The 27,754-nt window shown below is 46.9% G+C and overlaps 1 protein-coding gene across 2 annotated transcripts in view; it reads left to right on the forward strand.

The window, feature by feature from the left end:
• The window catches only part of CSNK1G1 (casein kinase 1 gamma 1), a 99,453-nt gene that overhangs the window by 5,803 nt on the left and 65,896 nt on the right, over window positions 1-27,754 (forward strand). The window contains exons 2-3 of one of the 2 annotated variants that reach the window (XM_058811027.1): window positions 4,246-4,344; window positions 13,980-14,087. The gene's annotated coding sequence lies outside the window, so the exon portion shown is untranslated. The remainder of the gene's footprint in view (window positions 1-4,245; window positions 4,345-13,979; window positions 14,088-27,754) is intronic. The other variant, XM_058811026.1, reaches the window with a different exon arrangement.

The raw sequence follows: 27,754 nt of genomic DNA on the forward strand, positions 1-27,754 counted from the left end.
GGTTTGCTTTGCTCATCTTTGAGCAAATCTCTTCAGGAGAACAGCTTAAAAGCCTGAAAAGCTGACAGTGATTCCACCCTCAAGATCAGCCTGACAATTTCTGTGTTGTGGAAGACAATGGAATAGCTTGGATTTGCTACTCTGAGCATTTAATGCAGGAATTGGGGATATTCACCAGGGAGATGGGAAAATTGTTTTCCTGTCTGCCTCTGCTCTCCTGCTCCTTTTTTTTCCCCCTTCTTCTTACAGTTCTATTGTGACATTTCTTTAGGCTGGGAATATTGTGGCTGTTTACAAAGATGTGAAGGTTTTTCTGGAGCCCCAAATCTTTTTCCTGAGGTCATCCTGTCTCTGTAGCTCTCTCTTAGATGAGTTGGCCACGTTGTGTGGGTGCATTAGAGGAGGCCACATCATTTATTAAATATCTTGAGCAGCTGCTGTCCTATATACATGTTTTAATGTCTGGTGATAAAGCCTGAGGAGTTCAGTGCTGAGGTTAAAAAAGCTCTGAAATACCTGGTTCCTATAGAGCTGCTCCTTTTTCCCAGCCCACAAGGAATTGCTGTGCATCAGTGCCAGAGGTAGTTACATCAAGTTGTAGGAAAAACCTATTTGAACTCTGTGAAACCAACCTGCCTGACGTGTTTCCTGGAGCTATTTATTTTATGTTAGAGAAGATGATCTCTTCCATCTTACTGACTTGCTGCAGAGCTCAGTTCATGATTTAACCCCTGCCATGCCCTGGGCTGATCCCCCAATGTGGGCAGCAGGACAGGGCTGGGGGGGATTCTGTCCCTCTGCCCTGCTCAGGTGAGACCCCACCTGCAGAGCTGCCCCAGCCTGCAGGGATCCAGCATCAACAGGACATGGAGGTGCTGGAGAAAATCCAGAGGAGTCCAGGGCTCCAAGGGCTGGAGCCCCTCTGCTCTGGAGCCAGGCTGGCAGAGCTGGGGGAGCTCACCTGGACCCGAGAAGGCTCCAGGGAGAGCTCAGAGCCTAAAGAGGCTCCAAGAGAACTGAAGAGGGAGTTGGGACAAGAGCCTGGAGTGCCAGGACAAGGCAGAATGGTTTCCCACTGCCAGAGGCCAGGGTTAGATTTGATATTGGGAATAAATTCTCTGTGAGGATGATGAGGCCCTGGCACAGGTAATATCTTGTTTGTAGAAATAAGCCAGACTCAGTGTTCCTTTGTTTTGCACATTCATTTCTGAGTTACAAGTCAGAGGATAGAGTCAGATAATTTCAGCTGTCATCCTGCACATTAATGGAGGGCTCACAACAGGGAAAATTAACACAGGAAATCTGTCTGCATCAGTCTTGTGCTCAGCAAGGAGGGGTTCATAGATTGACTCATTGATTTGTTCAGGTTGGCATCACCTTTAAGATCATTGAGCCCAGCCATTAATGTTACTTCTCATGTCTAAAATTCTTTAGGTGGGTTTTGGAAGAGTAGCAGTTTGGAAGAATAGAAGTTTGAAGTCTCTCAGACTTGCTGGATCTCCAAGCTTTCATTCCTCATCACTCAAAATTCCTTCCAGATCTGACTGCTGTTTGTTTGGATCTATTACAACAAATAAGAGGCAGTTCTCTGAAATACAGCTTTAATATCATGCATGGAAGGTGGCAGTTCTGGCAAGTGTCAGGGAAGAGTTTGACTCTTCCCAAGGCTGGAACAAGCTCCTTCATTGTGCAGCAATCCCATCCTGGCTGTCCTTAGTTACCTTCTAACTGTCTTCCTTTGTAATGCACGAGGCCAGTTTAGTTTCTGCAGTTTATTTTTATTTCCTAGATCTTACAAGAACAAGTTTCAATGAGCAAATGAAACTTAAGAACCTTTAACATCTTATTTTAATGAAGCAGAGGCCACAGGCTTTGTAGTTGTCTCTTTTCAAGTCCGGGTTGGACTTCAAAGGTCTCGCCTTCAGGAGTTTCATGATGCAGACTCATCCTTGGTGTCGCTTTTTGGCAGGTCACAGCACCCTGGTTTGTGCTGGGGGAAGGGACTGGGACAGCACGTGCTTTAGATGGCAATAAACACTTCCAAAATACCTGCTGTGTGTCATTCCTCCAGGTGGTGAGGTTCCTGAAAGTGTCCAAGGCCGTGTTGGGTGGGGCTTGGAGCAGCCTTGTCTAGTGGAAGGTGTCCCTGCCCATGGCAGGAGGAGGAACAAGGTGGTCTTCAATGTCCATTCCAACCCAAATCAGTCTGGGATTTTATGATTCTTCCCCACCCTGAATAATTTTCACTCCCTGGTTGCTCTCTCATTTTTCTAGCCACCCTCGGCTGGCTAGCCTTCAGTGCTGGGTTGGATGCTTTGGAAGCCCTCGGGTTCTCCAGATGATCATCCTGCAGCTGACATCAGGCCTGGAGCCACTTTGGCATGTGATCCTGCTTCCCAGCTGTCCTCTCTTTGGAAAGGCTTTGACCAGTTTCCCATTCTGGAGCAGCTCTGTGCAGTGTTGGCAGCGCTGAGGCTTCAGTTTGATTTGTGATAGATGCACTGCCAGTGAGGTAAATCATCCCTGGGCTGTGCTCTGCATCTCTGGGGGGATATCTCTGCTCAGATCCCTGGCATTCTGTGATTAAAATCCAAGCCTGGTATTAGACTCCAACACAATTCACAGCTCTCTGGTTTTGTGTAGATTTGCTGGGCACAGTGCTGGCACTTGGTGGATTTATCCCTTCTAAGTGTTAGGAATTACTGGGCATGCCAGAATGGCTTTTCCTGTCATGATCTGGGACTGGGAGTGGGATGTTTTGGAGCCACTTGTTCTGTTTTTCCTGATGCTCTAACTTTATAGAGACAGTGTGATTGAAGATGGGGGTTTGGTGGAACTTGGCTGCTGTGGTGACAGCTACAGGTTTTGGCTGGGGGACCTAGGGGTGATGGCATCCTCCTGGCTGGGGCCTCTGCAAGGACAAATTTATTGAGAACAGTGATGTGCAGGGTGGCTGTTGGATGTTCAGGTAGCCTTCTATGTCACCATCTGTTTGCAGAGGCATCAGGGGATGGAGCCTGACTTCCAGATGCCTTTTGGAAGTCACACTCAACATGTAATGCGAGAAACCTTGTGCCTGGTTGGACTTGGTGTAGTCATCTTAGTGATCCTGGCTTTGCATGCTCGAGTTAATGCTTCTGTTTGAATTTCTGGCATGAAAATAAGTTCTTGAGCATCTTTAAAGACCTGTAGAGCTGAGGCAGATAGTTCAGAAATTCCTCAGTGGTGTCTTGAAACCAGATTGTTTAAATTGTATTTTCCTACAGATAGATTCTTGCAGTGATGCTGGACATCAAAGCTCAGCTGACTGCTCTGGTCCTTCCGCGGGCTCGTGGCTGATGCTGACCCTAAGACCTGATACAGTTGAAGAAACTGAGTCACCCCTGTCTGTTTGGCTTGGAAAATTATTAAATGTTTGACAAAACTGTTGGCTGATACACTTTTGGGTAAACTGCGGCTTGTCTTCACAAACTGTTCAGTCAGCCTCTGCTAACATTTACAGAAGCTGGGAATAATCCCTGAGTTCTTGTCTATCTGCTCTGGTGTAGCTGTTAGAAGTGTAGTGTGAGGTGAGGTAGAGGAGGAAATGTGCTTGCTAAGGAGGTGTTCTGAAATATATTTGTGCTGAAACGCCATCTGTTAAACCTCCTTGAGCTCCTCCTGCTCACTCTGAATGTAGTAGTTTCAAGCCAACCAGCCCTAACAGGATGGCAGTGTCCCATTGCTGAGTTTGTGGGGTACTCAGAGACAGCTCCTCTTTGATGGGTTGGGATCAGGCTCCCCATTTATAGCTTCAAGACCATTTGCAATTAAATGGAGCCAAGTCTTCCATGGGATTTACCCTAGGAACAGTGCTCCACACCAGTATCCGAGCTTCCCATAACTAACAGACTTGCCTGAGGCACAGGTTGGCTAAATTTAGTCTTCCAGCGAGCTTGGTACGACCTTGTGCTGCAAGGACTTTCTACTTGTATCTCCCTCAACACATAAACACTGTTTTTGTGTGGTGGACACAGCTTTGAGGCTCGAGGGTGCCAAACAGCTTTTTGTGTTTGTCATTGGCCAGCGCTTCCAGCGTGGCTGTTGGCAGGAATTCCCTTGGGACCTGAATGCAGTGCAAAAGGCTCATGAATGATCTTCTGGTACAAAGCCATCCTCTCCAGTGGGTATTAAGGCTTCAAAGGAGGCAGACATGGTGTGGTGGGTGGAGCAGATTAGTTGCTAACAGACATTTCTAATTGACAGCTATGCTGAAGATTGGGGCTTGAAAACGGAAGTTGAACCAAAGCAGCTTCATGCAGATGCAATTTCTGAATTGTGGGAGATGTAAAGTTTGCCTTCAAGGTAACATGAAGCTTATCTGTGCAAAATAGCTTTTCAACTTCTGGGAGAATTTAGCAGTGTGTGCGAGCTGGTGCACAGAGGTGGCCAGTTTGGCACGTGCTCCCTTGTGTGGGTTTGCCTCCTCGTGTGAAGTGAGACTTATCCTCCATGTTCAACTTTAGCAGCTTCTCCTTGAAGCTGCTTCTAATTAAATATATAATTCAACCTACAAGCATGATGAAGAAGATGCCCTCAATGTGTACTCAGAGCACTTCTGGAGCTCTTCTGCCATGCTCAAAAATGCCAGGCTCTCCTGAAGTTGGCAGCACGCTGCCAGCTGAATGGGAAAAGTTGCTGGGATGTCAGACAGGATTTTGGAGTGTCTGCCATGCTGTTCAGGAGCACAGTGAGTGGTGTGGGGTTTTTTGCCTTCTGAAAGAAACTCATTTGCAGGGGAGTGGGCAAAAACCTTTATGGTTGGCATGGGCATGGCCTGGAGCCATTGGGATTCATCTCTCTGGCATTGACTCAGTTGTTGTTGGAGCACTGGTTTCTTGCTTGCTACAGATAGCACACATTGTTTTATTTCTTGGAAGGCTGAAATATTAATCTGATTAAGGATTAGGGTCGCTGAGTAATGCACTGAGTAAATTGCAGTGGGTGAGTGTGTGACTACTCCTATTGTGTTGTGCATTTCATTGCATCTTTACCAGGGTTGGAAAACATGTGGAGAGAGAGAGAAAGTGGAGTTGAAGATGAATGAGAAGCTGCCTGTCCTGGGCAGTCTGAAATGCCTGAGACTCTTGGGATTGGGAGGATTACATTAAAAAGCTGGCAGCAAATTTCTGAATGTTGCTCTGTGGCTGTGTAGAAGCTGTTGGTTTAGGAAGCTGGACAAACCCAGGATCAGCATGTCCATAAAATGAATGCTGGTAGGGCTGGGCAGTTGTGTCCATGCCAACATCTGTAATCCAGGAATGGCAGATCCTGGAGCAGACTGCAGAAGTTTGCTGCTCCCTGGATCATCCTCAATTGCCAATTGACACTGATGCTCTCCTCCTATTAATTCCACCTTTATGAGCCTCCTGCCTTTCCAGAATCCTGGGGCAGCATGAGGAGGTGGTGTTTCTGAAGAGCTCTGGAGGATGCCTCAGGGATTCTCAGAGGAGGGGAAATCTCCAGCTGTTTCCAGGATACTGTCCATATCTACAGGCCTCCCGTGCTGTGCTCTTCAAAGAAGATTTGCTCTACAATGTACTGAGGCTTGTGAGTAAAAGCATTCCAGGGAGGATAGATAGAAATGGAAAGGAGGGAAATAAAATTAGAAATTAGGGATGAAGAAAGGAGTTGAACATAAAGTTCTCGGTCCCTTTAAAAGGGAAAAATTACTGAAATTCCACCTTTCTATGCAGAAAGTGGGAGGAGGTGATCATAATGCCTCTCTTCAGCTTTGCCAGTGTGGGATCCAGCAGGAGCTGGGCTGGCAATCAGCTGGTAGCCCAGAATGGGGCAGGGACAGCCAAGAGTGAAGCAGCACAAGCACAAGTTAATGTCCTACTCTGTGTCATACAAATTACATGCAGTGTATGTATGCATGTGTGTGTATATATATATATATATATATATATATATATATATATATATATATGTATGTATATAGGGGTGATCCCAATATGTCCCTGGGGCTGTTTCCCTTGTGTTCATGTCGTGGCTGACCAACTGTGGGTTGCTTTTTAGCTTCTGTGCCTGCTAAAAATCTAGTTTTAATCAGACACTGACCTATTAAATTAATAACTTTAAGCATGGATGAGGAGCCATTAATGTGGTTTCATACCTAAATGTGACACTCAGTGTTTCAATACTTTCCCTGGGATTGAAATATCCTATTGTGGAATGTTCACAGCTTGAAGTCTTTTTTTGTTACCTCCACAGAGGTACCTGCTGTGCCCAAAAGTGGAGATTTTGTCCTGCCTTTCCCATATACTGCTTGTCAAACCTGTTCCTGAACTGCCCTGAGTTTCTAACCTGGCACAGAGCTCTCCAGGTATTGTTGGGTTGGCTTTCCCCTGTTGCTGTGATGAGTTAGACTTGCTCAGCAGTGGCTGTGATGAGGGGAGAAGCCACTGGGGGTTCCTGCAGCTCCTTGGTTGCTCCATGGTCCAGAGAGCACCTGTGGGTTTTCCTTCAGAGCTGCTGTTTCATCCTGGGGTCAGTTCTAGGCTGCAGGCATCTCCCCAGCTTTTGGGGCACTCTGGATTGTTGTGGGCTTCACACATGGAGGAGGAGAACCAGAACCAGCAAAATATCTTTAGGTCTCCTAAAAACTTGAGGAGCAGCAGCAGAGGCCCTGAGGAATGGAGACTACTCAGATAATTTAGTGTTGTTCCCTCTCTTTAGAGAGCCATGGTGTCACTGAGTGTGTGATGAGCTCTCTGGATCTCTCCAGTGAGGAAACAGGATCTTAAATATCTGCATTTGTGTTACTGGCTTGTGCTTAGGTCTGGAGAGGGCTATGAGCTGAAAGAGCACTAAATCAAGAGTCTGTTAATGATTGAGTAATCCCATGTAGTAAGGGGGAAATGTGGAGCAAATCATCATTGCTGTGCAGGTTGGGAGCAGCGAGTGCTCCAGCAGCTCTGTTATCCTCTCTTCAAAAGGATGTGAAGAACTGAAGCAGCTCTTCTTCAGATGTGAATCAAAAGGATCTTGCAAGAAAATTCCTTACACTAGAGGGGATTATTTTCAAGGGTTTTTTTATTATTATTCTTATTTTTTTAAAGTATTACTGCACAATGGTCTGGGTTGAGATTGAGACCTGGAGTGTGAACTTGGCCATGGCTGGCAGCAAATGCCATTTAGTGTGACTTTAAACTTAGGAGGGGTCTGTCCCTCTTCTCAGAGGCTCTGGGAGTGGTGACATTTCTTGTGCAGATGACAGGATATTACCTGTGTGATTCATGAAACCCATAAAGGGATCCTTGGAAAAGAAGAAAATAATAATAATAATACAAAATATGAGCAAAGTGCAGTGTGATAATGGTAATAGAGAGTGTGTGAGCTGCATGCTGTGTGCTTCAGAGGGGTGTAAGGTGAGTGAGTGCTGTGCAGAGGCACTTGGGGCAGATTGTGAGCAGAGTCTTCCTCAAAGCCTTTTTCCACAAGATAGTGGGAGTTCAAATTCTCACTTTTAAGTATTTTTCATAACTCAATGTTTAGTCAAGGTGGATGCTCAGTTTTGACCCTTCTCTGTGAACTCAGGGCACCCAGACCCTTACTGGGTGCTGTTGTGGGGTGCCCTTTGTTCTTGCTGCAGGGGAAGCCAAAAGGGAAAAACTCCATTTCTTTGCCATAAAAAAGGAGTAAAAAGCAGATGTTTCATATTAAGATATGTGCTTGTGTTTCCCTGAGCCACACTCTCTCCTTCCTCCAGACCACTGTTCCTTGCACAGTATCTGCAGCTGCTGCAGGGGGAAAGGTTAAATCATCTCAAAGTGAAAAGTAAAATACTCCTTGGGTGGGCTTTCCCTGTTGGAGTTTCAGGCTCTGGAAGCTGTACCAGGCAGGTCAGGGTTTGGGAGCAGAGGCTCACATTGGAAGGATAAATTAGAGTTCTGTTCATGAGAGTGCTCAGCTGAGCTGTCACATCTCTGAGCTCCCAGGCTGAGGTGTCACCAAACCACATCCCATGGAATGATCTGCTGGAAGCACACAGAGCAGCTCCATACTGGGGTACCTCAGCTATAGGCAGGGAAAACATCCCGTGAAATTTGATTTAGAATAAGCAGGCCTCTGTTCCTGATGAGTTAAAAGATTTAAAGAATCTAATTCCATGATATTCCTGTGTTGCAAGTAGACTCTACCTGAAGTTGCCTTCATGTTTTCTCTGATTTTTTTATTCTTGTATTATTTGAGGCACTGTTCTGTTCCCTTTGATCACAAAGATGGTTAGCATCAGTTTGGAAGCCTTCAATATTTTGCTGTTATTGAAGTGTGGGCCCCTGTTATGTGTTAGCGACAGTCAGCTTACTGGGAATATCAAACCTTCATGTGCTGGGATGGTGTTGCAGACATCTTTTATGGAAAATCCTTTCTTTAGGATTTTTCCTCCTGAGAAGTTGAGAAGCCTCAGGAACACAATGTAAACATTGATTATCTGCTGCTGTGGAATGCAACAGGTGGATCTTTGATTAGCCCATCTTAGATGTTTATAATTAATGGCCAATCACAGCCCAGGTAGCTTGGACAAGAGTCTGAGACAGCTGCCTTTGTTATCATTCTTTCTATTCTATTCTTAGCTTAGCCAGCCTTCTGATGAAACATTTTTCTTCTATTATTTTAGTATAGTTTTAATGTTATATATATCATAAAATATAAATCAAGCCTTCTGAAACATGGAGTCAAATCTCCGTCTCTTCCCTCATCCAAAAACCCCTGTAAACATTGTGACAGGATGGCATTAGGTAACTCCAAAAACATTTGCAGTTTTCCTTTTGTAAATACAGAATTGAGATCTTGACCTGTTTGCAGCATTTCCTTGCTGTGTTGTAGGTATGCAGGCTGCTCATGAGTTAAGGGAATTGGGAGAGAGATGTCAAATGGGTTTTGTGAGCCACAGGTTTGTATGATTTTATTTTTTTACCTTGGTGTGAGCTGATAAAGGCTGTTCTGAGCAGTGCCCAAGTACAGTGTGTTATAAAGGCTGACTCTCTTGCTTCAGCTGAGCAGAATGAATGCAGATATCAGCTTTGGGGTGTATTCGGGGAGGAATTTGCAAATTACTGAGTCCCAGCAGGAGCTTTGCTTCAAGTGCAGTCATGACAGCATTCATCTTTCTGTCCAGCTCTTCCTCGGGCATGGAATGTGTTTGGTTTTGACAAAAAGGCAGCAAAATCTACTCAACAATGTATGACTTTTCCCCTTTTGACCCTGCTACATTTCATGTTTTGAGGGCAGACAGCCTTAATGTGTCATTGAGGTCCTTTCTGCTTCACTGCTGCTCTGCTGGTTTTGATATCTGCTGATAACCAGCAGATGATGTCACTGATTTATTCACAGCAAATGCTGTTTATTGAGTGTGTGCAGCCAAAGTTCATGTCTCTTTCCCTCCTGCCAAGATTTGTTGTTTAGACCTGTCTGCCACTCGAGGGTCAGGTCACAGAGCCATCAGGGTGCATGTGGCAGGACAGTCCCCTCCTGCTGCCATGAGGTCCAGAGAGGGTTAAATGGGGCTGAGGACACCTCCTCAGATGTTGTTCAGGTAGCCAGGGACTGCTGTGGCTGCGAAAACTTTGTGTACAGAGTCTGGAGAAGAGCTGGACACACTCACCAAGAGGCTGCACTGAGAGTTCTCTGTAGCACTGCAGAATGGCCTGAGTTGGAAGGGACACACCAGGACCAGCAAAAGTCCATTACCTTGCACAGGACAACCCTAACAATCACACCCAGAACACTCAGGTGCCCACACTGACTTGGGGAGGCCCAGAAATACAAACCACTGGAAGTGAGAGAATGCATAGTATTCTTACTCTCTTCCTTCCCTTCCCAAACATGTCTGTGTGGGTGCTCTTCCAAGCTAGCTGTGCCCTGTTCTTTGGTTCACCTCTTTGCCTCTTGGAGCATGTGACACGAGGTCTGAATGGGATCATCAATCCAGCTCCTGGTGCTGCCCAGCCACCCCAGCAATCCCACCCTATCAGCTGGACTGATTCCCACCCCCTTTTTGAGAGTGCTGTCCAAAAGGTCCCTGAGCTGTGGCCATGCCCTGAGGAGCCTGTTCAGTGCCTGACCACCCCCTGGGGAAGAACCTTCTGCTAATATCCAACCTAACCCTCCCCTGACACAGCTTCATGTATTTAAGGTTTATGCTGAAGCTGTCTGGCAGAGTTGAGGTGTCCTGGAGAGGCTTTAACACACACCAGACATGGTCTGCAGACACCTTGTATTTTTCCATATCAGTGTGGAATGCTTTGATTGAGAGTCTGCTCATGTGAGCCCCCGCTGATCCAGGACTGCTGGGTTGCTTTTCACATAAGTCACTTGTTTCTGGAGAATTGCACATCCTGGGCACTGCTGAGCCAGGTTCTCATGGTCTGAGCTCAGCATAAGGGCTGGAGCATCATGTTGGCTCCTGAGCTTGTGTTCCATCATCTGAGACTGGTGGGAACAGTTGTTCCTTTTCTGCTGTGCTCAGTGGTGTGAACACTTTGGAGCAGGGCAGTGTCCATTAGGTTGGAATTTGAATATTGTTCTTGTGCTTTAATTTGGGAAGAGTACAAACACCTCCAGCCTAAAGATGAGAAGCTTTTTCAAAGTGCTAGCCTGAGTTTTGTGCTGCTTACTGGTAATAACATAATAATGAGCTGAAGTATGAAAGATCCAAAAACTGTGTACCAGCTTCCATGGAGAACTATGGAGAAGTGGATTTGTAGTAACTTCTCTGCTGTGGCAGGAGTCATGTCCTCCTGGCTCAGGCTGCCAAGGATTTCCCTGGAGGAGAGGAAAGACCTGGCTGTAGGTAGCAAATGCTGGCTTTTCACACCATGCCCTCAAGGATGTTAGTTTTTATCTGGAGCTGAAACAAACTTCTCATCTGCTCCTTGCTTTGAAAGGTAATGTGGAAAATGACCAGCAAGGCTTAAAGCTTCTGGTGGAGCCCTGTTCTCTCACACTGACAGCTCAAAGAGTTTTTGGGGTCTTTGTGGATTCTCCAGCCAGTGATTCTGTGATGTTCAGGTAATGGTTTAGATTGAGTGGCCCCTCGAAGCTCATCTCATTCTGACCCCTACCATGGGCAGGGACACCTTCCACTAGGCCAGAGCCCTGTCCCACCTGGCCTTGGATACTTCCAGGGATGGAGAGTCCACAGTCTGTCTGTTCCAGTGCCTCACCTGGGAGAAGTAAAGAACTTCTTCCTCAAGTGAGCAGCATGCTGCTTTTGGCCCTGTGCTGGGAACAGACCACTTTGCTGTGGTTCTCTTGGCTGATACAGGGGGTCTTCTCCTGAATACAGGTGTGTGGGACCCCTGCCCAGCCCCACACCCCTGACTGCTTCATGTCCTCCTGCCTTTGGCACTCTGGAAAATCAGTGACTTATTGCTGAAGTGCCTGGTACAAAGCAAGGCATCCCCATGGAAGGATCCTGCATGGCTGTAAAACATCAAGGCCTGTTCAGCTCCAGGTGTGTGTCTCTGGGCCTGAGGCCTCTCTGGAGCTGTCCATGCTAGGACGTGCCACAGGAAATGGGCTCAGTGTCTGAAGATGCTAATTAAGTGCAAAAAGGGTTAATTATTTGTCAAGAGCTAGAAAAGGTCCCACTTGCCAGTCATAGTTTCAGGTTTCCTCTTTTGTTGTCATTCTTCATTCTGCCTTATTCTTCCCTTCACCCAGGGATGTGGTCCCTGGGTTCTCTTCAATGTCAGGCTTTGCACATCAAGGCTGGATGGAAAGGGAGAGGCTGGAGCTTGTTCCCATGATAAACTGGTGCTCTAACAGGGCTGTCCACATATTCTCACTTGCTAACCATTGCCAGAGGTGCCCTTCTGCTCCATGCCATGCTTGCAGCTAAATGAGGTTCCTGGCCATGTTTAACACGGGCAGGATTTCTGGGTGTGTGGCCAGGGAAAGGATGGAGACCAAGCTCTGCATTTTGAACCTGGGGTTCTCTCAAGATGCTGGAGTCACATCTGTGTGAACGTGGGAGTCATGTTTGCTGTGCTTCAGGTCAAAAGGTCTGTTAAAAAAAGGTCTTGGATGAGCTTGGGATGGGTTTTGCCACTTGGCCTTGGCAGTAGGAAGTGGCAGGGTCAGACTGGCGCGGGGATTTTCCCACGTTACACTTTGATCCTCTGTAACGTGCTGGTCGTCTTGTTCTTTGAGCAGAACATGAATAATGCCTAACCCCTGGTTCAGACCTGAACCTTAGGATGGCATGAGATGATTTATTTACCTTTATTCCTCAAGTGAATCATTGTACCATGGAGTGCATTATAAATAGAGTCGTCTGTTCTGCTTCCTTGTTTGGAGTCATCACCAAACATTGGGATTGGTGTAAGGAAACTGAGGAATGAACCCATCTGGAATTTTTATGCACAGCTTTTGGTTTTCTAAGTTTAAGTAGGGCATGTTCCAAGTGGCAAGACAACAGAGCTGAAAGGGTGTTCAGCATTTAAGTATGTGGACTGTCATGTTAATGGGATGCTTTTTTGCCCAGGAGTGGATGACAAGTGACTAAATAAAGCTGCAACCTCTGTTTTCCTGTGAATAGGTGCTTGTGTTTTCCCTTGCTTTGAGGTCTTGGTTGGTTTGGTACAAGTTTGGCTGGTTCTTCCTTGCTGCAGCCTCTGACCTGGTCAAATAAAGAAGAACAAAAGGTGGCCTTGAATGCTTCACAGTAAATTTTATATTGAGGGCTCCATTCAGCTCCCTAATACCTTTTCATTTGTGAGGAGTGAGTGTCACTGCTTGTACACTGGAGTAGAGGTATGTGTTCCTCACAATGGTGCTTGGCTTCATTCTGAAGCTGGTGCTGGATAATTGCAGAGGAGGATTAATTAATGACAGCTGTTGGGAGCTCGTGAGGACTTTCAAAGTCTGCTACAACCCCACTGAGCAATCCTCCAGGCTTCTGGAGGACAGAAACCATGAACAACATCAGAAAAGCAGGGGTGTGACTTGGGCTGCACTGACCACACGCTCCTGAAAGGACAGGTCAGAGGTGGACACCAAATTCCCACGTGCTTCAGTCAAAGCGGTGTCACTCAGCAGCACAGCCACGGTGACTTCAGTCTGTCTTGCATTTCATGTTGGAGAAAGTAAAAATACCCTCTGTTTTAAGTTATTAATGTGGACCTTTACTGTTACCTTGCTATAACAGTTGGAAAAATAAGGATAGAGTGCTAACTTAGCTTGAAATACTCAATGGAGAGCTGTGTAAGGGACTCTCCTGTGGTGTTTCAGAAGGATCTTCTTTAGGTGACAGTCGGAACTCAAAGTTGCTTTTTGAAATTTTCATTTTTGTTAGCACTCTCCATGTGTTTTCTTCCAAAGAGCATTACATGCCCAAGTTCTGAGTGCAGAACAGAACAGGCTGTCTCTGGCTGCTCTGGGCAGAGTTACCCAGAAATAGTTTCATTTCAGTTTAACTTCCACGTGTGTCTTACAGTGCACTCCCCCTCAGAAATCACTGTTTGGAGGGTGGTTTTTAAGGAAGAAAGTCACAAACAAGCAAAAACCCCTTGTGCTTCCTGCTGACCAAAGTGCCTGGAGCAGGGCAGGAGATGGAGCCAGCCCAGGCACTCTGCGTCAGGGCAGTTCAGGTTTGGGAACCTGTTTGCCAAGGTGGGGAAGCACAGTTCACCAAAAACCAACCCTCCGATTACTGAAGAGACAGAAAGATGTGTTTTTAAAGAACTCACTGACATTCACATTATTTATTGCATGGAAAGCTTTGAGTTTGTCCTGACATAGGGTAAAGAGAATGATTTTCCTATGAGCAGTGGGGTTTGGCTCTGTTTCATCCCCATACTTGAATGCTGCCATATCCAGCTGAAACCAAACAATGCCTTTTTTGTTTTTAAGCAGAATACAATAAGATTGGAAGTCACTGGTGTCAACTGTTGCATGGAGACTTCCTAAAGTGTGTTTTTATTCCTTCCCAGGTTTGGTACAGATATGAGTGCCTGGCTGCCCTGCTGCTCCCGTGCCCCAGCACTCCCTGCCCTGTGATTTTGGATAACAAGCCTAAGAAGTGAATTACACATCAGCTGGTGAGTGTCACATGCCTTTGATGTTCTGGGATGTCCTAGCTTGGAGCTCAAATAGTCATTCCTAAAAAACCCAAACTCACCTGTATTTGATAGGAGGCACCTCCCTTGTGGAAGCAGGGAGAACTGAGGTTGTTCAGCCTGGAGAAGGGAAGGTTGCATGGACACCTCAGAGAGCCTTCCAGGATCTGAAGGGGCTACAGGGAAGCTGGAGAAGGACTGTTCATCCAGAACAAGACAAGGGAGAATGACTTCAAACTAAAATAGGGGAAATTTAGGTTAAATACAAGAAAGAGATTGTTCCCTGTGAGGGTGGGAGACCCTGGCACAGGTTCCCCAGAGCAGCTGTGGCTGCCCCATCCCTGGCAGTGTCCAAGGCCAGGACAGGGCTTGGAGAGCACCCTGGGCTGGTGGAAGGTGTCCCTGCCCATGGCAGGGGGTGGAACAAGCTGATCTTTAAGGTCCCACCCAACCCAAACCATTCTGTGATTCACTGATTCTCTGTATAAGGCAAGGCACTAAAAATCCAGTATCTTATCTGGAGTATCAATAAAATACCTACCAAACCTATGGAAGGATGCTTAGAGACCCAAATGTAAGTTGTTCAATTCTTATTCCTTATTTCCATTTTGTTCTTTTTTTCCTCTCAGTTTTGTCAGCATTTTTCATCTGAGGTAACTTATCTGGGAACTTACATCCCTGATTTCCTTTCCCTGGCATTATTTTTAGAAAGACACGTGTGGAGCTGAGAAGTAGGTGCTGCAGTGTTGCTTGTCAGTGACTAACAAGGAAATTGGGCAGGATTAAAGGCAGGGAGAGTCCAGAGTCTCCTGTGGTGAACTCAGAGCAGAGTTGTTGTGTTGTGTGTATAAGTTTGTTTGTGTGACAAACAAAATAATGGCCAGGTTATCTAATCTATAACAGCTCACCTATGGAATGAGCAGAAAATTCAAAACTGAAGTTGTTGGGAAAATTTTCCTCTCCAGAAATCAAATGGAGTAGTATTTGTAGGTGGGAGTGTTGGACTGGTTGCAGTGGGGGTAGATCCCTCTATTTCATGAAAATAAACCAGTGAGCGTTCTGGTTTGGTGAGGGTGGTGACCTTCAGGGAGTGCAAGTCCCTGCTTGGCACAAAAGATTTTTGGGGTGTACATGAAGGCTGAAACTGGCACCAGAGTTCCCTTTCTGGACTTTATGTAGTGATAAACAATTTTTTCCTGTGCAGACTAAGTGATCCTGATTAAGTCACTGGGATGTTTTGTTTAGGGCCATAATTGTGCAGCATCCTTTGGGAATTTGTTTCTATTTTTTTCAAAGTGATTCAACAAAACATATTCTTTTAAAATTGTAATTTCCATTTAGAATTTTCTCTGTAGAAAGTTTGATGAGCTCTTGCCTTTTGGTAATTTCAGCTGGGGGCAGGGGGGACACGGTGGATGTGCCACAGTTTCATCCTCTCAGCAGCTTCCAGCCTGGAGCAGAAATCTGCTTCCAATTTTGCTTGATATTGTATCTCAATTTTTTTTTGCAGCTTCATTCCCTAAAACCAATTTGTCTATTTTTGGTGACAGTAGTAGGAGTGTCATTAATTGTTGAAAAGTGTTTAGTTTGAGCACTTCAGGCTGGTGCAGTGCTTTAATATCTCCTGTGAGCCCAGCAGAGGCTGTGTCATCTGCCTGGGCCTTCTTTCACATTTATTTTTTTCTCAAAGAGAAGCCCCTGCAGCCTAAAGATTTGCTGTTGTGATATTGTGGAGGGTTTATTTTGGAGCTGAAGTCACTGGCTTGGTTTTCTGTAAGATGTCTAGGATCTTGGCAAGGTTTTTTCCTCAGATACACCTATTTCCCAAGGTTTGTGTTCCTAGCATGCTTTTTCACTTGGGGGAAGCTTGTTTCCTGTTCCCGCCTCCTTTAATCTTTCTGTATATTTTAATTTAATATTTAAAGACACGTGAGTGAGGAGCTGGCTCTTGGCCCTGCCTTAGTGACCTCAGTGTGCTCAGTCAGCCACGTCCAGCTTGAGGAATTTGGCCTTAGGTGCAAATTTTTTTTTTCCTGGATGGCACAAATGAGCAAGAGCAACAGCAGCTGCAGCATCAAGCTGATGTCCAAAATCAGGGAGACACCTGTGAGGGCCGTGGGTGCCTCCTCTGTACCCTGCTTGCATCCTGAGAGCAGCCCTGGCAATGTGGGGAAGCCTAAATTTCTCTTTGTACATGGAGCTTTCTAGTTGTATTAGTCATCCATCAGGCTTCTGGATTATTTAAGTGCTTGAGCACTCCTCAAAAACCCAGCAATATCTATTTGTAGAAAGGTACATCGTGTGAAGAGCAATTCCAGCATGTTAGAGCTGCCTGCTGGAGGTGTTCTTGGGAATTTTGCCTTTCCAGTTATGGGACTTCAGGAGCTGGAGGTGCCCCATCAAAGCTCTGAGATCTTAAAGGCTTCTGGTTGGTCTTGTGGATGTGTAGGTTGATACATTAGAGCTCCTCTCAGCTTCTCCCATGGAATCTCTCCTCCTGTTCAGCCCAGTGCAGCCTCAGCTGGTCTGTGTTGGTCTCCAGACACTGAGAACCCTGAGGAAAAGGTGATCTGGAGCATTAAAGGGAAATATTCTTCCATTAGGCACAGGAGAACTCAGACAGTGACAGACCAAAACCCTCTTCTCTAACTCTTGAACTTGTTCTGTCTTGAGCTGAGTCTGAAAGTGCCTAAAGCTGAAATGCTCCATTTTTAAGCTGTAATTCATCTGTCCATGCTGTTGGCAGAAAGTCTTTATGACAGCTTCTAGCTAGAAAGTTAATTCCAATACAGCACAATCATATCCTCAAAAACTTAGAGAAAACTCAGATTTTCATGGGTTTTGTAATGTGTGTGAGTTGACTTCATTGTTTTCTAACCCAGAAGTGAAACATGAGGTTTCATATAAGCTTCTGAGATTCACAGACTGGCAAAACACTTGTCCTTGCTTCTGCAGTCTGGCTTTTATGTAACTCATTATTTTTGCTCGAATGTTGCAGATAGTCGGTTTCCTCTAGCAACAGCCACCAGATGTTTCACTGAACAAGACTTAATTCTTTAAAATTGACCTGTGAGAAATGTGTGAAGGCGAACAGGGAGGCGGAACAATTGTGTGCCAGTGTGATTTCCATTTCCTTGCTCAAACCCCACTGCGGGCCCTGCAGTTTGATTCCAGCAGTGAGGGATCCTGATTTCTGTGGTGCACTGTGAGGCCTTGTCTGTGGTTTTTAGTGTTTCCATGAATGTGGTGTTGGGAGCTGGGGGATGGGATCAAGCTGTCTTACAACTCTTAGTGTTGCTTGGGCAATTAGCTCTATATGGATTAATTGTATTTAGTGGTAATCCTGCTATCTGTAGGTCTTCTGTGATCAACCTCGTGCTTTGCTAGACTGTTTCCTATTTCATATTTCCATGGGAAACCAACTCCTACCTCAGTTTTCCAGCTGGGGGAAGAGAGTGACCCAGTGGGGTGAGTGGTCCTGGTGGTCACTGCAAGAAGTTCCCAGCAGCTCTTGTGTCCATCCCCATTCTGGGGGTTTGTTCTGTCCATCCAGGGTCACCTTGTGTGGGAAACTGCACAGGGATTCTTTGCTAGGGGTGAATTATGTGCAACCTGGATTTTTTGGGTCTGTTGTTTTATTGTCCAGGTCTGCAGAGACTACATAAATCAAGGCAGGGCTGTGTGCTATTTCCCGTCTCCACAAGGATATTTTGCTGCTTCTTGTGCAGTTTGGGCACAGATGTGTGCATGGGACAGATGATCTTCAAGAGGAGATGTACTGGTCTGTAATGGGGGTACTGGTGATAGCTCTGTGCCTGAGAAGTAAGGATTGAGCAGAGAAGTTCAGCTCTGCAGATATTTTCAAGATTTTGGAGATGAGAGTATCTCAAGGCCAGGTTGGATGGGGCTTGGAGCACTCTGGGCTAGTGGGAGGTGTCCCTGCCCATGGCAGGGGGATGGAGCTGGGTGAGCTTTTGGGTAATTCCAATCCAGTGTGGGATTCAGTTGGCAGCCAGCCCTGCAGTTATGGAGGGACTCACTGAGAGATCAAACCAGTGCCAGAGCAGGTGAAAAGGAGGGCCCTGAGGGTGTCTGGTGGATGGAGCACCAGGAAGGTGCCTTTTGGGGGAGCTGGATGTTAACTGGGGTACACACCTGATGTGGTAACCTGGGGGCTGTTCAGCTCTGCAGTCAGAATTATCTCATCCCAGAATTACAGAATCATTTAGGTTGGAAAAGACCTTTAAGATGAAGTCCAGCTTTTGAGCAGTCCCATCTTTTGAACTAGAACAGAGCACCAAGTCCTACCATCAGTTGTGTTTTGAACACCCCCAGTGATAGTGACTCCACCACCTCCCTGAGCAGCCCATTCTGATGCTCCACAACTCCTCCTGAGAAGAAATGTCCAGCCTGAGCCTCCCCTGGCACAGACTGAGGCCATGTCCTCCCATCCTCAGCCCCAGTGAGGCACCTAAAGCCTGGCTTTGCCTCCCACTCTCCTTCCCCAGTGTAACCATGCCATATGGGGCTCTCTGCCCATGGAGCTGCCCTGTCCCTCCCAGCAGGGGCAGGTGTGACCCTGACCTGTGACTGCAATGCTGGAGGCCCCACTGGGCTGGAATTACCTTGGTTTTGCCTAATTTCAGCTTTGAGCCTGTCTCAGCCTGGCTGCTGAGCTGCTAATGCTGTGCTCATGGTCTGTCCCATCCCTGGAATGGCTGGAGGAGCCTGAGCTGCTCTGCTTCAGGCCCCTGGGGTGCTGTGGGGCATTTTGGGGGTTCACCTGAAGGCAGCTGCTGTAAGTGCTTGTGGACAGGATAGAAGATGTTGCTGGGATAAACTGATTTTTATCTGGGAAGGTTTCCTTGCTGCTCACTTCCTTTGGGTCATGACTCTGAAGGTGTAAACACTGAATTGTTTTAATTCTAAGGGTTAGGTGCTTTTTCTCATCACTTCAACCCCTCTTTCTGAGCTCCAGCACTTGCAGATGATTAAAAGACTAAGATCGAATCTAGAAGGGACCTGTCACAGTGAGTGGCATCCCTGCCAGTGGGATTGGAATGAGATGAGCTTTAAGGGCCCTTCTCACCCAAACCATTCCATGATTCCACCAGTGTGTGGATTGCTGTACATATGGAGCTTTGACTCACACCCAGACTCTGTGGTTGTGCTGTTGTAAACAGAGTTGATTTTGAGCTGTGCTGGAGGTTTGGTCTCTGACTGCTTTCCTGGCAAAAAACCCACCACCAGGAAAACTAAAGCTTGACTGCTAAGTTTTGTACCTGATCACCACCTAGATCAGGTGTAAGCTGCTTTTTGTATGTGTGTGTGTTGGGAAAATTGTCCTACAGTACCACTGACCTTTCCTTAGAACAAACAAACCCCACTGCTAACATGCACCGTCACAGTAATCCAGGGAATAATCCCTGGAAAAAATTATAAAATCATATGAATCCTTTCATTTTCTCAGCTTGCAGGTGTGTAAGAGATGCCAAAGAATACTTGGGCATCTTCACCTGTATCTGGTGGTGTTTCAGGGGACACCAGAAGAGCTTGGCTGCTGGAAGTGGCATCTCCTGTTCCTGTCAGATGTCCTTTGGTGTGAGCGCTCCCAGGTTGTGCTGTGCAAGAGGAGAGATCAGCTGCAGCCAGGGACTGTCCAGCCTCCTCCCTGGCCAGCTGGTGATGTGATTTCTACAGGCAAACACGTGGTTGTTGTCATCTTCTCTTCCTCAAGCAGCAGCAGCAGAGGTTTGCAGGGCTGGAAATCACTTCAGGGAGTGCAGGTAATGAAGCCAGGTCCCTTGGGGACACCAGACTGGCACTTTATAGATGTGGTCAAGCAATGACCCATCACAAACAAGGGGCTGGCTATATTTAGGTGGGTTGTTTCCTTTCCCATGTGCAGCTTCTCCTTGTGAGATGCATCCTGGGAGGGAAGATGGCCAGACCAGCATGGCTGAGAGTTTGCTTTCCATTTTAATGTTGTCCTCAGGTTCTGGGAGGTCTAATTGTTAACATTTGATGTAGTAGGAGGCAGATGGCCCTCAGCTTCCTTCTCACCTAAACTTTCTTCTCCAGGTGAGTGAGAATCAAATCTGGGCAGTTTCTGTGAAAAAACAGCATTCTTCCAATTCTTGTTGTCTTGCCTATCAATGGAAAATGGGTTAAAAAGACCTTTTTGATGCAGATGTTTAATTTGGCCACAGTGAAATTGCATCGAGCTTTGCTTTTTCTGGGATGCCGTCTGTGGGGACATGGAGCTGCTCCTGTGAACAAGGATGGTGGCTGACCCCAGATGAGCTCTGAAGGTCACAGGTTCAAGAAGGGATGAGCTGTGTCTTTCCATTTTCCATTGTCTCTGAGCTGTGGGAACAGGAGGCTGCACAGATTCACCCCGAGCAGGGTGAGTTCAGTCAGCTGGGGAAAGCCAGTCCAGCACTGATAATACTGCAAGTTCTGAGATGGTTTTAATGTTCACTCCAACTCAGAGCATTGCTGTGCTCTCTCCATGCTCCCAGGGCTTGGCTGCCTGGTGTTTGTGCATCACACCTGCACTGCCATGGCATCAGCTTCTCAGGAACAATCTGGAATGCCCTTGTGCCACCTGCCTGTGTTCATGATCTGACTGAGAAGACTCAGCTAGAAATAGCCTGAATTTTCTTCCGCGTGTGGTGATTCAAAAGGGCTGAGCACAGAGCCATTTTTGGGTTTCAAACCACAAAAATAATGTTTGAAAAAGTGCCTAAAGTACTGGGCTGTTGTCTAGAGATGTGATCAAGAGGTGCTGCCTTTCCTTGTGGAAGAACTGCCTTGTAGGCAGAAGAATTGGGCTCGTTTTTCCAGCTTTCTCGAGGTCATGTTGCTGGCATAGGAGGGGGAGCAGGTGCTGTAATGGAGTAATTACTCTTGGAAATACAGTTTAAGATAGCACCTAAAGGGGATCTGTGGTTGGGAGAGGCAGGGTTCCAGCAAAGGATTCTTAGAGCTCAGCCTGTATTTCAGTGAAGATTTGGTGGTGGGGGAGGATTTAGATGGGAGATTTGTGCCTCTCAGAGGGCAGAGAGGCTCAGCAGTAACTGGCTTCTCCCATGGTTTGGAGGCAAGTCCTGCATGGAACAGCCCCGCATGTCTTGTTTCAGAGGATGGTTTTTAAGCTAACAGGGTGGGAAAAGGTGTTGTGTCTCTGCTCAGTGAGGTTACTGCCTGTGAAACAAGTGCTGGGGTTCAGTATGAAGAAATGTGCCAGCTGTGATCAGTCCAGGGCCATGCAGTGCAGGATAAAGCAATGCTGTCATCAGGATGGGCATCTCTGTGAGTACCTGTGTGCCATCTCTGCTTCATTTTAAAAGATAAACTCAACTCTGAAGTCCAGATGAGTGTGAGAGGTAGAATAAACAGCTTTCTCCTCCAGCTCCAGTACTTGCTCTGATCATCACTCCTTGTTCAGGGCATTTCTTTCATGGTTTTCTTGCAGGGCATTGGCTTCAGTTTCTCCCATTGCTAATCCAAGGAGTCCATAAGGTGTTTTATAATGTCTCTGCACCAAACTGTTGCTATATCACAGCTTTGGTTCTTGAGGAACCTTTAGGCTTCTCTCTGCAGTGTCACTAATTTTTAAGTCATTCTAGGATGGGAAATACAGTTTCATGGAGCTGCACACACTTCCTATAGCTTCTGCTGCTGGAGTGAGTGAATTCAAGGATGTCTTAGGAACTGTGGTTCCAGTTCTTGGATGATCCAGTATCTAATAAGGCCCAAGTTCTGAAGTTCTTTTTCTGTGAACAGGGATAAGCAACTCCATTCCCATGTGGATTCCTTTGTGTAGTGCTGCACAGCTGAGCTGGTACTTCATTATTTTCCTCACTGAGGGAATATGTGTGGATAGGTCTCCTATGACTTTATCATATCAGTGGAAAAATTCAGGGTGTTTGAATTCTTTGTTAAGTGGGATTGATGCCAGTTTGTTGTGGTCAGCAGGCTGGTGGGAAGGGGTGGCAGGCAGAGGGACCTGGAGAGGTGGGACTGTGGGGAACTCATGGAGCTCAGCAAGGCCAAGTGCAGTGTCCTGCCCTGGGCCAGGGCCATCCCCAGCACAAACACAGCCTGGGGGGAAAGGGACTGAGCACAGCCCCCCAAATCCCAGTGCCCTGCGTGATTCCACAGCTTGGGCAGCAGGGCAGGGGGGGATCTGCCCCACTCAGGTGAGACCCCACCTGCAGAGCTGCTCCAGCTCAGGGGTCCCACCAAAGAAAGGACGTGGAGCTGCTAGAGCCAGTCCAGAGGAGGCCGTGGAGATGCTCTGAGGGTGGAGCCCCCTCTGCTCTGGAGCCAGGCTGGGAGAGCTGGGGGTGCTCATCTCAAAAAGGCTCCAGGGAAACCTCAGAGCCCCTGGCAGGGCCTGAAGGGGCTCCAGGAGAGCTGGAGAGGGACTGGGGACAAGGGATGGAGGGACAGCACACAGGGAATGGCTCCCACTGCCAGAGGGCAGGGTTAGATGGGATATTGGGAAGGAATTCTTCTCTCTGAGGATGGGGAGCCCCTGGCACAGGTTTTCCAGAGCAGCTGTGGTTACCCCATTCCTGGAAGTGGCCAAGGCCAGGCTGGATGGGGTTTGAAGCAACCTGGTCTAGGGGGAAGTGTTCTTGCCCATGACAGGGGGTGGAACAAACTGAACTTCCAACCAAGCCAGTCCATAAACACAGGAGAGGGCTGGAAACTTCTGAAACAGGAGTCTCAAATATAAGGCTAATGCCTTGAGGACTGCAACAAAATCCTTCTTTTTGTTAACCACAAGCCTTCACTCTTGTCCATACTGGTGGGTATTTATAGTTTTAGTGGTGTGTGCCTTGTCTTTCCTTCCTAATGGATTGCTGGACCACAAGTGGGTGGAAGATTTGTTTGTTTTGGCACCATATTCCCTTTCCATGGGCACGTCCGGAGTTGAGAGCAAACGGAGCCAGGCCATGAACTGTGCAAAGTCCTTATCAGGAGGGAAAGGAGAGAAGCAGGAAGAGTTGTCATGTAAAATTACCTCTGTGAAACTGAGCCATCCCTTCAGTTGCTTTCCCTGCTGGTTTACAGGCTGCTCCCTCGAGCTGACGCTGCTCCATGGATGCACTGTGAGGTTGAAGGTTTGTGTCAGCGCTGCCTGTTCCTGCCCTCCATGGCTGTGCTGGGGATTGATAATCCAGTATCCCTCTTTTAGGGCATTGAGGAGCTCCAGGGTAAAGCTCTTCTGGCACAGATTGTAATGGATGTAACCATAACAGCAAGGTGACCTCAGAGAGGGAGCTCAGGTGTTCACTCGCTGTTGAAGTGCCTTTGATTGACCTGTCAGATAAGCACCAGGCAGTGACACCGTGCTGAGATGCACATAAAGGGTTATCAGTGTCAGTGACAGCAGCTGACATGAATTAAATCCACTGCCATGACCTTAACACAGCAGCATTTCTGAAATTTGGCTTTATAATGAAAATAAATGTGCTGTTGAAGCTGGATATGGCTTTGGAGTTACTGCTTGTGACTAGAAAAATCATTGCTTAGGGAATATCCTGACTTGGAAGGGACCCACAGGGATCATCAGGTTCAACACCTGGCCTTGCACAGGACACCCCAATAATCCCACATCCCTGACAGCATTGTCCAAACCCTCTTTGAGCTGTGGCAGCAGCCTTGGGGCCAGGACTATTCCCTGGGGAGCCTGTTCAGTGCCTGAACACCCTCTGGGGGAAGAAATTTTTCCTAATATCCAACCTAACCCACCCCTAGCACAGCTCCATGGTATTTTTCTTGCTATGCAGGGATTTGGGGGATTGCAGATGTCCTTATAGGCATTAACACCCTCTTGGGCACATTGTCTAAAGGCAGGTGATGTCTGACCACCCCTGGTTGCCAGCCTATGATCAGAAGGGATAGTGATGTCTTAACCTAGCTGATCCTTCACAAATTTAAAATTTTCCTTTTACTGTCAGTTTGAGGGGGGAAATCTGATGACTTTGGTGATGCCCATGTGAGAGTTGGATGGGTATTGGCAAGAAGATGTCTCTGAAGCTTCTCCAGACTGTCACTGTGAGAAACCAGAGCGTGTTTGTTGCCATCTCTGGTGCTGCACGTGCCGCCCAGACGTGTTCTGGTGTGTACAGTGGCTTTGCAGGAATCCCAGTGCAGAAACTCCCATCTCTACTGATGGAGCACATGGACCTCATCTTGGCATCATTTACAAAGAAGCTGCAGCTGTGAAAGCGCAGGTAGAAGAATAACCCGTGTGGGATGGTGCTTCCTAGCACACCTGGAAGGAGCTGAAATCCCCATCCAGTGTGTGAAGACTTCTGAGGAGCTGAGAGCTTTGTCGGAACTCAGTGCATCCCTCTGGGTGTCCAGAGTCGCTGAGGACCCTGCCAGGGGGCTTGGAGACCTTGGCAGGCAGCCCAAAACACCTGGGAATTTGATTTTGACCCCTGGAGCAAGTTGCCAACTTTGTATGAGGACTTGAAAGTCACACAGGTTTGAATGGTGTAATAACAAAATGATCACAGGGTGAAAATGTAGATTTTAGGATTTTTGGAGTGGGGGTTATGGGGACAAGATGGAGGAACTTGGGCGTGTCTAGCCTTCCTTCTTCTTCTTGTTCTCCATTTTCTGCAGTGATGTTGGCACTTTGGGATTGGTTTAGAGTAGAAGTGCACTGTCTAACACAGGTGATAGGTATTGGGAATTAAGTGTAAATATGTTATAGGTAGTTTGTAGTATAAAAGGACAACACAAAGAGTGCCTGTGGCTGCCCTGCTGAGATCTCGTCTGGGCAGAAAGAAAATTTTATATATAAGAATGAATAAACAACCTCAGGACTGAAGAGTGGAGAATCCAGACTCGTTCTTCAGTTGCACAGGCTGAAACAGAGACATCCTGCACATCTCAGGGCAGCAAATATCAACAGCAACCTGAGACAGCTTCAAATTTGAGGAAGAAAAAACCCAGAAAACCAACCAACAGCACAAACCTTCAAGTATTATGATTTTTTAAAGCCATGTGGCTGCTCCTGGAGTGTTGGTGGCTCCTGCTTGGCCTCCTCCTGCGGGCAGGTGCCATGGGCCACTTCCTTGCCAGAAACATTTTGTTTCTGTGAACAAATGCAACTGTTTGCCTGTGTATTTTGGGATCACAGTGCCTAATTGCCCTTCTGAGGAAGTGCAGATTTTTATGGGGCTGATGGTGTTTGTGTGGGTGTAGCCACCAGCACAGAATCAGACCAGTAACCAGGACTGGACCTTGCACTGGGGAGGAGGCAGCTCCTCCTGCCAGCAAACAGAGCGACCTTTGCTTCTTTTAGAAATAAATGAAGACAAATAAATTAGAATAAATGAAAATTTAAATGGCAAGAGACAGGATCTAATCATCTTCTGGCTTGCCTGCAAGGGGGGTTGTGCTTCTCCAGGGGGTATTTTGCTTGGTCTGGATGTAATTCCCAGCACCTTTCAGTCACACAGGTAATCCAGATCCTTCTGACAGCTGAGCTGCCTCATCAGGACACAGAGCTGGGAGATCTGGGAGATACAGGGAGTCTTATCAGAGAGGAAGGAAATGATGGCTCTTTATGTGCCATAAGGATGCTGCCCTGTGGGATAGGTGGGTTTTGGGGTGAGACAGCTTGTTTTGACATCATGGAGTTTTTATAATCCCATACCAGGAAGGGGATTGCTGTAGCAGGTTTCAGGCTTTGAGTGGTAACAGCGCCTTAAATATCAAATTCTGGCAGTTTTTAATGGACATTATCTATCCCAATAAAAACCTTCCTCTCCCAAAACAGAGGTAGCAAATAATCAGGGTGCTGGCAACAGCATTGGGTTGCTTAGGCTGAAACATTGATTTATTAAGCCCAAATCAGTAGGATTTATTACTTAGGGGTTGTTCTTACCTTTCCAGCTCCCTTGTGCTCTAAGCCTCACAAGCAGGTGAGTGGTTCCTAAGCAGGTGAATGGTTCATAAGCAGGTGAATGGTTAGTCACCCCCATCTGACAGCAGATCGCCTCCAAAAAAGCAGCCCATAAAAGGCTGGGGCAGATTTCTCTCGCTGTGTAGGTCTCAGGTACAAAGTTTCCTCTTCAAGACATGGTTTAGTTGCAAATAAAATATGTAGGTGATGTCAGTCAAATTCCTGACAAATGTCTCATTATATGAAGGACAGGGTGGTCTGCTCCTCTCTCCTTATCTGCTGGAAAAGGCAGTATCTTCATGAAATGAAAAGGTAAAGTTCAGGCATTAAAAGGAAAAAAAATGTCCATTAAATCATGGATTTTCAGGTTTTCTTGTGTTTTCCCTTAATGCACTCCCTCTCTCTCCTGGTGGCATCACCATTGCTATTTTTTTACAAAGTGCTGCTGTTTCAGCTCTTACATCACCATGTTTCCAGTTTATTACCCAGCTCTTACAAGGAGATTTTAGTGATGAGCAGCCTTGAATGAAATCTGTTGGGCACCATCAAGAGTCTGTGGGGTGGAATGACACAGACTTGGCAAAGTTCTCTTCCCCGTTTGCTGTGGGGCATTTGGGCTTTGCCGGCCAGGCCAGGACTTAAAGTTCATCTGCACAGGATGTACTTGAGACTTCTACCCACTGCCCTGTTCTTGGGCATGTTCCCTTCTTATCTTCTCATCCTCTCTTTGTGTGAGGCTGAGTGGTGGTGAAGAACACTTGAGTTACTGTGGGGTCATCCCTGGAATCACAGAAGGACATGGATGCACAGTCTCCTACAGCCACACCAACTTTGGCTGGTGGCTGCTGTTCATCCCTGCAGGACACACCTGAGCCAGGCTGAATCGTGCCAAATTTGTGGTGCATTTGGCACTTGGTGACTAAATCATCTCACTGAATTAGGTACTTGTGTGAAAATCCCTTTCTGAGGCCACCTACTTCTGGTGCACCCTCATAACTTCATTCCTGTTGCATGGAAGTGGAATCTTCTCCAAGGCTGCTCTGTGCTGGACATTTGGACATTGAGAGAATCCTTGCAGCATGTTCAGAGCTCAGTGCTGTGAGAGTCCAGATGTTTTCCTGTCTCCTGAGCCATTTGAGCACCAGAGGCCGATCCTGGGTCTAACCAGTGCTGTCTGAAGATTATTTTAGGAGCTGGTTAGAGGCTTAGCAGGAGTTTGGTGTCATTTTGAGCTGAGGCAGCAAAGAAACCATTCTGCTTGTTTGTCCTCAGCTTTTGGAAGTGCTCTAGGTATTGGTGGGACAGAGAGGGGACAGCCTGTTCCCACAGGTGACCACAAGCCAGGCCTGGGGACCTGGGGCTTTCTTATATTGGAATACAAAGACCCTGCATCTGAATCCCACCTCACTGCTGTTCTGTTAGGACACTTTTTATGGATACTTTTTATGGATGGCACTTGACAGGAATGTCCTTCCATAGGGGAAACACAAATACCTGTTGGATTCACCTTGGACAGGGCCAGAAGGCTCCCAGCACCCTGTTATCCCAAGCTGGGTTCCACTAGCACAGCTTCCACTCACCCCTGCCATCAAGGTGTCTTCAGTTTTCTTTGGCCCATCTCCTCAGCTTCACAAGGACTTTTCTTCTGGTGAGAGGCTCTTCCCCACCCCACACACACTTGGAAGCTGCCTTGGCTCTAAGCTTGATATTTGCA

The sequence above is a fragment of the Ammospiza caudacuta genome, chromosome 10 (assembly GCF_027887145.1).
Source record: "Ammospiza caudacuta isolate bAmmCau1 chromosome 10, bAmmCau1.pri, whole genome shotgun sequence".
NCBI lineage: Eukaryota > Metazoa > Chordata > Aves > Passeriformes > Passerellidae > Ammospiza > Ammospiza caudacuta.